Here is a 13,343-nt window from a genome sequence, read left to right on the forward strand (position 1 = left end):
TTTAATAATTGTAACACACAAGTGCTACTGAACAGATCGTTGTAATGTTTGTCTTTTATAAATGAAAGTGATCACATTTATTTTTTATAAGAGATCATGGTTGACTTGCAATAAGTTGTATATAAGAGATCGCGATTTATTTTTTTATAGAAGGTGTTTATCATGATCTATAAAGCCATCCCACCTAAACCCATCAAATAATCGAGCCAAATCTGTTTGAATATCCTATTGTGATTTTTCTTCATGAGCTTTGTCCTAGGAAATAATGTGTTCCATCACGATTTACACAATGACATTCGAAAATGGCGGACAAGAAATAATAAACAAATCGACACGATATTTAAACTTAGTAAAGAACAAATCAAGTTAACTTGACCGATACAGACGTCATTGTGTATATCGCTCTGAGACAATATCATGTATAATGATTCAGATACAATACATGTAGAACGATTTGTCTTATCGTGAATTGCACAATGACTGATACAAATCGAAAAGTATAAAGAAAAAAATGTTGAAGGTTATAGTCTTACTAATATATTTGTGTTGTAGACCTGAGTGTGGGAGCATATTGTGGTGTTACGGCCTTAGTGTTGCCCTGCGATTTGTGGTTTTCCTAAAGATTGACTGGTGGTCTAGAATTAATGTAAAGCAAGATAATGCTAAGATCATCTTAGACAGTCTACAATTAAATGAGGTAAATGGTTTAGAATCGTTTCAGCATTTATCATTCAGTAGTATAAATCGTTGAAATGTTTAACATTCTTAAGTAATCATCGTTGCAGGATTTTGTCTTCGTTAGTAGAAATCGTGATCTCTTTAGCATTTATCTTTCAGTACTGTAAATTATTGTAATCGTTTTCATTCTTAAGTAATGATCATTGCAGGATTTTGTATTCCTTAGTACAAATCGTTATCGCTTACGCATGTAACTTTCAGTACTGTAAATCATAGTAATCATTTGACTTCTTAAGTAATGATTTTTGCAGAATTTTGTATTCCTTAGTACATATCGTTATGGCTTTAGCATTCAACTTTTCAGTGTTGTAAATCGTTGTAATCGTTTGCATTCATAAGTAATGATCATTGTAGGAATTTGTATTCATTAGTATAAATCGTTATCACTTTAGCATTTAACTTTCATTAGTGTACATCATTGTAATTGTTAACATTCTTAGTAACAGTCGTAAGATAATTAGCACTCGTTATTATAAATAATTTTAATGATACATTACAACCACATTCATTTACACGAGTATTTAGTTACAATACATTATGACCAATGGTTTGACTTAGATATAATACATGACCATCATCAGCATCAAAGAAAACAGACATCATCATCAACAACATCAACCCACGTCCAAATAGTGATGTGCTTCAAAACAGACATCATCAACATCAGCACTTTCAGTTTACTCGGTGGCCTTCGGTAGTCACTGAGAACGATTAAAGGCAAATTTGTCTATCAATGGAGGTCCTTATCTGTTTGCAAGTTTTTTGTCATGATGTATATTAGAAGAAGATAAAGTTATAGATCCCAAAAGGCAGAGAAGATGCAACCCGCACGACTAGCACATTTGTCATAAAGTATATCGAAGATTAGGCAGATATTTTTCCAACTGAAAAGTATGGTTTGCGAACGATTGAAAGTCCGGTAGTAGGAATAGATCAAATAGATTGTCATCAGCACGCACCTATCTATCATGCAGAATATTTGTGCTTGCTTTGATATGACGACAAAGATTTAGGATGATTATGGTCGTTATATTCTGCATAAGCTTTGATAAACTTCATGACAAATACGCCATAGTAGTATGTGCCATGAATATATCGATGTATCTATAGAAGATAACCACAATAATCATCATCAAAGATTATACAGATCTTTCTACACGGCATGAAACAACTACGGTATCAACACCAAACATCATCCATGAAGCAAAGGTAAAAGGAACATAGAAGAACAAAGAAGAAAGAAAAATACAAGGAAGAAGAAGGAAAATAAGAAGAAGAAGACGAAAGTGTAAGAGAAAAAAGAAGAAGAAGAAGTTGCTCTCCAACAGAAAAGAAAGCGGAAGACAGGTTAAATAGATTAGGGTTTTAAACTTAGACAATGGGTGGGGTCTGGTCACTCTCCCACCTAAAAACCCATCACACAAATCGAGACGTTGTTCAGACTACAAATCTAGGTAATTTAATAAATACAAAACTGGGTAACTTAATAAATACAAATCAACTTACAACCACAATACTTTAAGTTTCATAATTTAACAATATTTGTCCTATTGTGATTTGTTGTTACGAGCTTTGTCAATGTGAACGATATGTCCTATCATGATTTACAGAATGACTGATTCATAAATTGCAGAAAAGAAAACAATAAAAAAATCGACATGATGTTTAGACTGATACGTCATATCGCGTTGACTAGTTTTGTAAAAGTCATATGAAATAATGTTTTTTCATTTAATTAATGCGCAATGTAATTAATTTATGCACGTTTTTTTAAAACGGGCGGTAGGTAAAATGACATTTCCTTTATATATAAATGACATATCGCACAAGTTCAGGAAGGTGTCGCTTCGCTTTGCTACGTGATTAAAGAACAGACGAACCAGTGATTCCTTTAGAACGACGTGTTCGTGAAATGAATATATAACCTGCTTCATCGCAAAGGGGGTATCCATATAGAGGAAGGAGATGATGACAGCTACACGGCCAACGATATCAACGAAGAAGATGATGACAACTAGATGACCAACAATGGCGACGAAGGAGACGACCACAGCTATACGACTAGCGATGGTGATTCAAGCATATATTTTCTAAACCTCGTGACTAATTTTTGCAACATTTGCCTCTTTTATGGCATATATTTGATTTGTGTTGTGTACTGTAGAAAGCAATGAAAGCAATTTCAATGTCGTTTACTGAATATTCTGCTCATGTCAGTGGAACATCCACAAAAAAAGGTGGAAAAAATAATGCAAAGATCTTCAACAAAACATCAATCGGATACAAGATGAATTTATAGAAGGGAACACTATCAGTAATTTTATACGTATGAAACCACTATCAGATATATATTTACGTATGTCATGGGTACGCATGTTAACAAGTTCATATTTGTTGCAAACAGACTATATCCGATTTCGTCATGTATATTACAAGCAACGTAACAAGCAATACTAGATGCATCGTCACCCCTTATTTTATGGTACATCAGTACTCTTATTTATTTATTTTCTTTTATGATTTACTCTTGTTGCTTCGTATTTTAATCTTTCTATTATCACTCTTTCATTTAACAGACTTACGTTCGCTGAAAGTCATACACCATTGGATTTCAAGATGCACTACCATGTTGGGGTAACGATGATCACTACAGAGACTTTTGGTCAAGTGAAAAAGTAAGTGAACAAACCTCTTGTCCAAGGTTTAGGCCTAACATTTCTAACATGATTTGTCTATCGATTTCTAATATATTGTATCGATTTGCAGATATTGATTTCTACACTCTGGCAAACTGTTGAGCATTGAGTCTTATACGTGATGGATTTACGGGAAAAATAACTATGGTGCTACAACTCATTGGACTTTCACACTGGTGTACAACGTGACGTTATGCATTTGGTAAGTTTCTATCTATAAGTGTATCGTATCTTTTACGGTGGCTCAAATTTTACTATATTATGCATTAACCATAAAAGGGATTCCTAAAAGACGTTTTGGGTGTCAAAATTGGCGAGTGGAGCTTGCTCTGTGCAGACCATGCTCCTTTACAAAGTAATGGCATCGATTATGGTGTATTTATAATAAAGTATATTAAAGCAATATACAATGGATGAGAACCTGATTTCGATGATGTACGCTCTTTATTATCCTCTGTTATTGGGGACTCAATTTATATATTGGTGTCACATTATATTTTTGTTGTAGGATGATATACGAGGATTTCACACCAAACTATGCGGTGAACAAAGGCTTGTAATGTTCGCCCTTCGTAAATGAAAATCCAATAAGCAATTAGAGATGTGTACTATTCAAAAATCATTGTGATGCTCACCCTACGTGAATGAAAATCGCAAAAGGGATTAAAGATGTATGCGGTGTACAAAGGCTTGTAATGTTCATCATTCGTAAATGAAAATCCTATAAGTGATTAGAGATGTGTACTATTTAAAAATCATTGTAACACTCACCCTCCGTAAATGAAAATCGCAAAAGGGATTAGCGATGTATGCGATGAACAAAGGCTTGTAATGTTCACCCTTCATAAAAGAAAATCTAATAAGCGATTAAAGATGTGTATTGTTCAGAACTCATTGTGATGCTTACCCTACGTGAATGAAAATCACAAAAGGGATTAGCGATGTATGCGATGTACAAAGGCTTGTAATGTTCGCCCTTCGTAAATCAAAATCCTATAAGTGATTAGAGATGTGTACTATTTAAAAATCATTGTAATGCTCACCCTTCGTAAATGAAAATCACAAAAGGGATTAGCAATATAAGCGGTGAACAAAGGCATGTAATGTTCGCCCTTCGTAAATGAAAATCCAATAAGCGATTAGAGATGTGTACTTTTCATAAATCATTGTGATGCTCACCCTACGTGAATGAAAATCACGAAAAGGATTAGCGATGTATGTGATATACAAAGGCTTGTAATGTTCGCCATTCGTAAATGAAAATCCTATAAGCGATTAGAGATGTGTACTGTTTAGAAATCGTTGTGATCCTGACCCTACGTGAATGAAAATCGCAAAAGGGATTAGCGATGTATGCGGTGTACAAAGGCTTGTAATGTTCGCCCTTCGTAAATGAAAATCATATAAGCGATTAGATATGTGAACTGTTCAGAAATCATTGTAACGCTCACCCTCCGTAAATGAAAATTGCTAAAGGGATTAGCGATGTATGCGGTGAACAAAGGCTTGTAATGTTCGCCCTTCGTAAATGAAAATCCAATAAGGGATTAGAGATGTGTATTGTTCAAAAATCGTTGTAACGCTCACCCTCCTTAAATAAAAATCGCAAAAGAGATTAACGATGTATGTGGTGAACAAAAGCTTGTAATGTTCGCCCTTCATAAATGAAAATCAAATAAGAGATTAGAGATGTGTACTGTTCAAAAATCATTGTAACGCTCACCCTTTGTAAAATCCATGATATTTTTGAGATAATATAATATGATGTGGTTCAGTGAATGAATTTTTTTTTATGATTTCGAGAACTTTTCATAATTATATCTACATGGATAAACGAGGTCTGAAATCGGGTAAGTGAGATGAACACAACAATCGAAGGTGATCCGTGACGAATTAACTTTTGAGAATTCTAAAATTCATAATATGTATATTTAGTTTATCCCTGATTTTGGGACCACAATGAAGAAAAAACCTTGTTATTTTATGTGAATTACTGAAAACATGTATCGATAGAACGTGAGTCATAACGAGAGCAAATTTCGCAAGAGATGAAATTTTCTTGAGATATGCTTCAAAAAATCTAATTATACTTTAGAATTTAAGAATGAAAATATGTGATGATATTTTATTTTATTTAAAAATTAATAAAGAATTTTATATATATATATATATATTTTAATGGTTTTTGTTTTTAAGCTAGGTTTGACTAAAGGGCGACCCAAGCCCATGGACGACCCTATAGTGAGACGGTTGTGGCCATGAGGACTAGCTGGTCAAGGGGTTGACCAGTCTAGGTAGTGGCATGGAGGTAAAACTCCAACTTCTTTTTGAATGTCGGCCATGGGTTGGCCAAGTGGGCGGCAGCCCAAGGCATTTTTGTAAAGCTTCAAGTGAAGCTTAAATGGCGTGTTTTCACTAGCCATAATAGACGGCAGCCTTGGGGCTCCCCATGTAATAATTTCACAATTTTAAGGGCAAATTGCTAGCCTCTTGAATGGCATTTTTGAAAACTCTTTAAGGAATTTTGAAAAGAAGAACGTGTATGGTGGAGTGAGCGGCTATGGGGGGCATGAATCACCTCAAGCCACTCATCGTAAGAAGATTTAATTCCAAGCCTTGGTTTATTAAGCAATAGAGTATAAAAATTTTAATGAAAGGAGAGAGAGAATACTCTTGGAGTTGCCGAGTTTGGAGCATCTCTCTCTCTCTCTCTCTCTCTCTCTCTCTCTCTCTCTCTCTCTCTCTCTCTCTCTCTCTCTCTAGCCGTGTGGTGTGGGTCAGCCACCACTTGCATGAAGCCCTTGCAACCGAGCCTCACCTTCAACCGAATCAAGGTGAAGCTTCAACACCCTACTTTCGTTTTCTCTTGAAAGATCGGTACATAGTGTGATCATGAAACCGTGAAGCCTTTTTGCATCCGTGTATGCATGGTTTCTCAATGGATTTAGTAGTACATTCATTTTATTTCTTTGTATTCAACATTTCCTCTATTTTCAATCCATGAGAAGGAAGAGGATGCACCAAACAAACAGATGGTCATTTTTGCCCATTGCTTCTCGTTTTGCTTATTAATCTCAGATTATCATTTTTTTTTCATTCCATTTTGTTCTGCTTGTGGTTCAAAAATCTTTTTCTTGCTCTTCGTTTGCACTCAGTTTATGCACTTGTATTTCTTGAAAATTGTTAGATTTTGCATAGCTTCACATTTCGTTATAGTGTGCCCTTGTGCTTGCATGAAATCGTCCAAATCCCCCTCTCTTTTTCTGGTTTTTCCTTTCTTCTTCTTCCTTCAGTTTTTTTTTTTTTGATTGTTGTTGCAGGGTTTGGTTGGACTATCCCCTGCTGGGACAGACCCAACTAGGTGCACCTTGGTTCGAGCAGGGCTCGGCCAGGTGCACCCAGCCCCTGGGTCTTCCCTCTTATTGCGCGGCAGGCCACCGGGTACCGGAGGCACCCGGGTAGTCTAGTCGGCCTGGGAGCCTGGACCGGGCCCCCATCCTTTGACGAAGTCTGGTCTGAGCCCATGGGCCTAGACCAGTGAGTTGGTTAGACTAAACGGTCTGGTTCAGAGGACCAGACCCGCGGCCCAACCCTTCTCGTTTTGACCTTGGCGCCATAGTGGCCACCGGGTGCTAGTTGCACCCGGGTAGCCCCGACTCTGGGCTACTAAACCTTGACCTGTGTGTCTGGTCTAAACCGTGGGTTCAGACCAGAACTTTTTCAGACCTAAAGGTTTGGTCCAGAGGAACAGACTAGTGGCCTCTTTTCTTTTCTTTTCTTTTCTTTTCTTTTTTTTCGGCAGTTATGCCTTGGCGCCTTGTTAGCCGTCGGGTGCTAGTTGCACCCGGGTAGCCTGCGAGCCTGGGCTCTTTGCTTCGGGCCTGCTGCTACATGGCAGCCCCGGCCTGAACCCCTGGGTTCAGACCAGAGGAGGTCCTAGACTACGGTCTGGTCCAGAAGACCAAACCCACTTTTTCCCTGTGGTTCAGACCAGAGGAGGTCCTAGACTACGGTCTGGTCCAGAAGACCAAACCCACTTTTGCCCTTGTATGGGTGCGAGCTTGGGTGCCGGGTGCTAATACACCCGGGTGAGCTAACTGGGCTTGATGGGCTTTAGTGCAGACTGCACATCAAGTGTAGTGCCTAGACTGAACCCTTAGGTTCAGTCCAGTGCCTCTTGTGACCCCTCGGGTCGGGTCTTGTTTTGGTTGGAACACCCGGACTGCACCAGTTCGGGAAGTTCCAATCTGCCCACTCTTGCAGCACCACCCCCTTGGTGGGATCTAAGCAAGAGTGAGCTAGCAGAGTCTGATCCCATCTAGACCAACTAGGTTGAACTCTTGTTGCTCGCTATATAAGCATAGCTATCCCCTCGTTGCTGCAATCTCGTAGAGCAATCCATTAACAATATATATATATATATATATATATGGTGATAAAAAAAAGAATGTGAGTCAAACCGCGAACATATAGAAGTTGGAATATGTGGGTCTGCCATCCAACAGACCCAATTAGACACTTGGCACACTTTGTGCCTTGACAAATATATGCCCCGTGGCCCTACGGGTCCCATCTAGTGTTTGGACGCATCAGTACTTCATACCCCATTTTTTACAGTCGGATAGTCGAAGGAGTGTTGAATTCAGAATTAAACCCAGTGTTTCTCTCCGTTGTATCGTCTTGGCAGCATTAATATGAGTTGTCGGGTGAGCTTTACGCTGCCCACACATACATAAAGATTTTCTCTGTCTTAAGCTTCTGATAGTTATTTCTAAAAATATTGTATTAGCATCTTTGGGTTCCGCAAGTGCGGGAACGAACCGTGGTAATGCTAATGTAATTCCCATAAGTATGATAATATCTTAGTTTCAATCTTGACTCGTAAGTAGGTCAAATCATGAGTTTCCCGTGGAAATGTTTTCCGTCTCATTCGTATTAGGGTGGGATATTCGGTGAGCAGTATGCAGCCTATTGATAAATTCTCCATTGTACTTATGTTATATTTGCTTTGTGGATCCCGCAAGTGCGGCTATGCACCATGGATATGATAATGTAATTCCCATATGAATGAGAATATTCTAGATTTCAACCTTAACACGTGAGTGTGTCGAGAATCATAGAATTGGTCCTACTAAGTGGAAATTGTCAAGGTATGACACTTAGAAATTCTGAGCTTGGAGATTTGTAATTTGGTTTGCGATATTTGTTATAACTTGATGTTCACATATTCCTGATATTGTTTTGCCATTAGAGTTGCTTATTTCTTCGGAATGCGAACTGGTACACTCACTCGCACATTGTCACTTGCTGGAATAATTATGCATATGTAGCTTGCCTCTGTTTTATTACTTGTGTGAATGACTTGAGGAAGTGTGACTTTAGTCTCGCACCTGCACGTAGCACAGCTTAACACTAGTACTGCTTAGTACGTACCATGAGAGGTACACCTTGGTCTCGTGCTTGAGTCATTGATGAGTGCATAAAGTGCACATTATACATGTGATATAAAGAATGATGTAGACTTAAACACCATTGGGTATGAGCAATACACTGTTGTAGTTTTTAGACTCAGTTGGAGTCTTCGGGCGATGGCCCCTTGTTTGTGAGTGAGCTCATGTATGTCTATACCCTAGATATGAAAATAATAAAATGGTGCTATGATTGCTTTTATAGACGATGTGCTCTTTGTTGTCCGTGTGAGGCTGAGCGCGTGAATGGGCAGGCTAAGTCCTCGTTTACGTACCCCGCGGAGACCACAAGACATAAACACCTCGAAAGGAGGTATGACTTGGTAAATGAGCCTAAGAAAGATAAGTCTGTCGCACCCCATTCACAAAATGATTCACCTTAGAGAGGGTAGATGATACAACCCTGAGTGACTAGTCGTTACTACGACACGTGTTTTGACATAAGCTGTAGCATCCTTTGACCTTCAGTCACTCAGAGTTAGGGGGTCGAGGTGATCTTTTAAGATACCTCACTACTGCAGTTGTATGGATTGCAATCATTACCTATGTGAGGGTTTTTCTCAGCTGCGTGTTGCTCGCATGAGGTTTACTCAGTCTGTAGCATCCCTGATTACCACATTAAAATTTGAATAACAGATGTCGGGTGCATGGCTCACAGGATGTGAGGTTCCTTCACGTACCCAAAAGAGTAATCAGAAGAACTTAAATACTAATCAATCACAACTAACGTACCGTAGTGGTTCCTTACTTGCTACTTCATTTATTGCGCTTGTTTTGTTCTACTTACTCTTCTTAGCTACTTGTAGTTGCTTAGTTACCTGTTTTATTGTTGCCACATGTTGTACTTATACTTCTATTGTTACGTAGACTCGTAGCACGTACACTTACCTGACACTTGCACATATACATGTTGCCACATGTTCCATGCTATATACATGATTTTCCTTTGAGAAATGGATATATAATGTTGTTGATTCTTCACCACCTCGCAAGAGTGTTGACCCCGTTTCATGGGGATGCAAGTGATAAATAGGTACAGTGGCGATGCGACAACACACGGTAAAGGCTTGGGGACCCACACTTAGTTGCAGATCCCGACTCCTGTTGGTTTAGGGTTTTGAGGGGATGTTTTTCTTATTTTTGAGAGACTGTGAGGATTGATGTACTTTTGTCTCATTTTGTATTTAAAGACTTTGGGTTGTACATTTTGGACTTGATGGATATGTATCACTTACCTGTGGCCCACTGAGACTTGCGGCCTTTTTTCCCTTGTTTACCCCTCTCTTTAGATGATTTTCGTTGTTTGTCATAAAAATCATTTAAAAAAAAAACTCAAAAATCAAAGGATTTGATTTTTTTTCAAGGTCAAGGTTTGGGGCGCCACACCCTCCATCAATGAAAACCACAAAAGGGATTAGCGATGTATACGGTGAACAAAGGCTTGTAATGTTCGCCCTTCGTAAATGAAAATCCAATAAGCGATTAGAGATGTGTATTGTTCAGAAATCGTTGTGATGCTCACCCTACGTGAATGAAAATCGTAAAAGAGATTAGCGATGTATGCGGTGTACAAAGGCTTTAGTCTTTAGGGTTTAGGATTTCGGGTTTTGGGTTATGGGTTTAGGGTTTAGATAGTATGGATTTAGGGTTTAGGTAGTAGGGTTTAGGGTTTAGATAGTAGGGTTTAGGATTTATCTTTTTGGGTTTTGGGTTTAGGGTTTATATAGTATGAATTTAGGGTTTAGGTAGTAAACGATTAGGATAGTGCACTTGACAAAGGTGCAAGCACCTCAAGTCTACATGATAGTACACTCAACTCTGTTCCTGTAGAGAGAATGCAATTTAATAATGAGAAATTTGCATACTCATTTTACAATGATTATGCCTTAAAATTTGGATTCAGTGTTAGAAGGTATTCTTCGGCAAAAAATGCATAGGGTGTCGTGGTGAGAAAGGCGTATGTTTGTTTTGTTTGTTAATATCGATTTGTAAGCTATTATTCTAAATTTTTGTATCGATTTGTAATATATTTTGCCATATGTACATTAATTTGTAAAATTTTATGTGTTTTATAGAGTCGATTTGTAAGCTGTTATGCTGAATTCATGTATCGATTTGTAATATATTATGTGATATGTATATCGATTTGTAAGATATTATGTGTTTTTTAGTATCGATTTCATTCACAAAGACAAACAAAGATATATCGTTGTCGCGGTAGCTGCTTAAATCGATTTGTACTTTACTAAGTGTAAACATCATGTTGATTTGGGTACATATGGGTAAAACCCTGCAAAATATAAAACCTTAATATAAATATATATAAAACCCTATCCGACCCGACCCGTTGTCCAAGTGTAAAACCCTAGTCTATTTAACCTGTCTTCCTCTTCTCTGCGGCAGCGCAACTTCTTTTTATTCTTCTTTTTTTTCCTTCGCCTTTGTCTTCTTTTTCTCTTTTTTTGACATTTCCGTCAAATGCATATCTATCTTTTAGAGACTTTCATTTTTACAGAAGAAATCACCAAAACATTCATATCGTTCATCGTCAAGTTCATTTTCTACTCCAAAGCGATTCTAGGTGTAGCTGCAGATACATCCTCTCCAAGAAAATGAGCTCATTAGTAATCACAGTCCAATGTACTATTTTTCTCGGACTGAGGTTGATTCTTAGAGACTCTAGCATTGGTGCACTCTTGACAATATGCTTCACCAACTTTAGCTCAGGCATTGTCCCCTTGAAGGAGTCGATGAGCTACATCATAAATCGCTTTTAGGTATTTGTCTTCGATATACTTTATGACGAATACGTAAAAACGATTTATGATGTAGCTCATCAGCTCTTCAAGGGGACCGTGCCTGAGCTGAAGTTCGTGAAGCATATTCTCAAGGTGCACCATTGCTAGAGTCTCTATCAGTCTCAGTCCGAAGAAATTAGTGCAGAGGGCTATCATTACTAATGAGCTCATTTTCTTGGAGAGGATGTATCTGCAGTTGCACATAGAATCGCTTTGCAGCAGAAAATGAACTCGACGATGAACAATATGGATGTTTTGGTGATCTCTTCTGTAAGAATGAGAGTCTCTAAAAGATAGATATGCGTTAGACGGAAATGTCCTCTCATAAATAGCTTTCCACGTTTCTGCACCTCGATTGCATTAAAAGCACATCACTATTTTGGACGTGGGTTTCATACTGGTGATGATATATGTTTTATTTCTTTATGATGGTCATGTATTGTATCTTAGCCAAACCATTGGTCATGATGTATTGTAACTAAATTCTAATATTTTTTGTATATAAATGTGGTTGTAAATCATATGGATTTATAGTTATGAAGTTACAACGAGAACGATATGTCTTTGTGAACGAAATCGATTTGTATTTAAGAAGTTAACTCAATTTGTATTGTTGAAGTAAAACCCAAAATCCTTAAACCTAAACCCTAAACCCCAATCGTCCGTAAAAGCGATTAGAAAATATCGTTGACATAGACATAGCCCGTAAAAGCAAATTGCGATAGCACGTAGCCATTATACGTCATTGTGTAAGTCGTGATGGTACATGTCATTCACCTAAATAAAGCTCATTATCTAAAAGACAAACGTCATTGTGTAAATTGTGATGGTATAACGATTTACATAATAACGTCTATGTTGGTCACCTCTGGATAAAAATTGCACTGTGCATGAGTACAAATTATGGTAAAAGTGTACGGTCAATGTTTGTGCAAATCGTTTCATATATTTATCAATCATTATGTAAATCGCGATAGGAACATAGCTCGTAAAAGCAAATCAGTGACATTTTCACTGTACACAATGCTAAACGCTTGTTTGATTTTTATTTATAAATGCCTATCATTACAATGATTTGTTTAGTGGCATTTGTGTGCTACACTTATACATAAAACACTATTAACAAAAAAAATCATATCTCACAAATCGACACTATAAAACAATATAATCTTACAAATCGATATACGACAATTCAGCATAATATATTACAAATCAGTATACGACAATTCTGCATAATGTCTTACAAATCTATATACAGCAATTCAGCATAATGTATTACAAATCGATATTAACAACCAAAATAATATCTCATAAATCACACTAGAAAACACATAATATCTTATAAATCGATATATGACAATTCAACATAATATATTAGAGATCAATATTAACAAATAAAATAATATCTCACAAATCGACACTAGGAAACAATAATATCTTACAAATCGATATACGATAATTCAACATAATATATTACAAATCGATATTAACAACCAAAACAATATCTCAAAACACGTGTGCCATATTATATCAATTTTTAAGATGTGTTGATTTGAAAGATATTTGTATTATGATTTTGAAACGTGTGCCTATGGAATTTACATTGTTATGATTTGTGCTCTTGAGGTGGCGATTTGCGTATT

The sequence above is a fragment of the Nuphar pumila genome, chromosome 4 (genome assembly GCF_984573655.1).
Source record: "Nuphar pumila chromosome 4, dmNupPumi1.hap1.1, whole genome shotgun sequence".
Taxonomy (NCBI): Eukaryota; Viridiplantae; Streptophyta; class Magnoliopsida; order Nymphaeales; family Nymphaeaceae; genus Nuphar; species Nuphar pumila.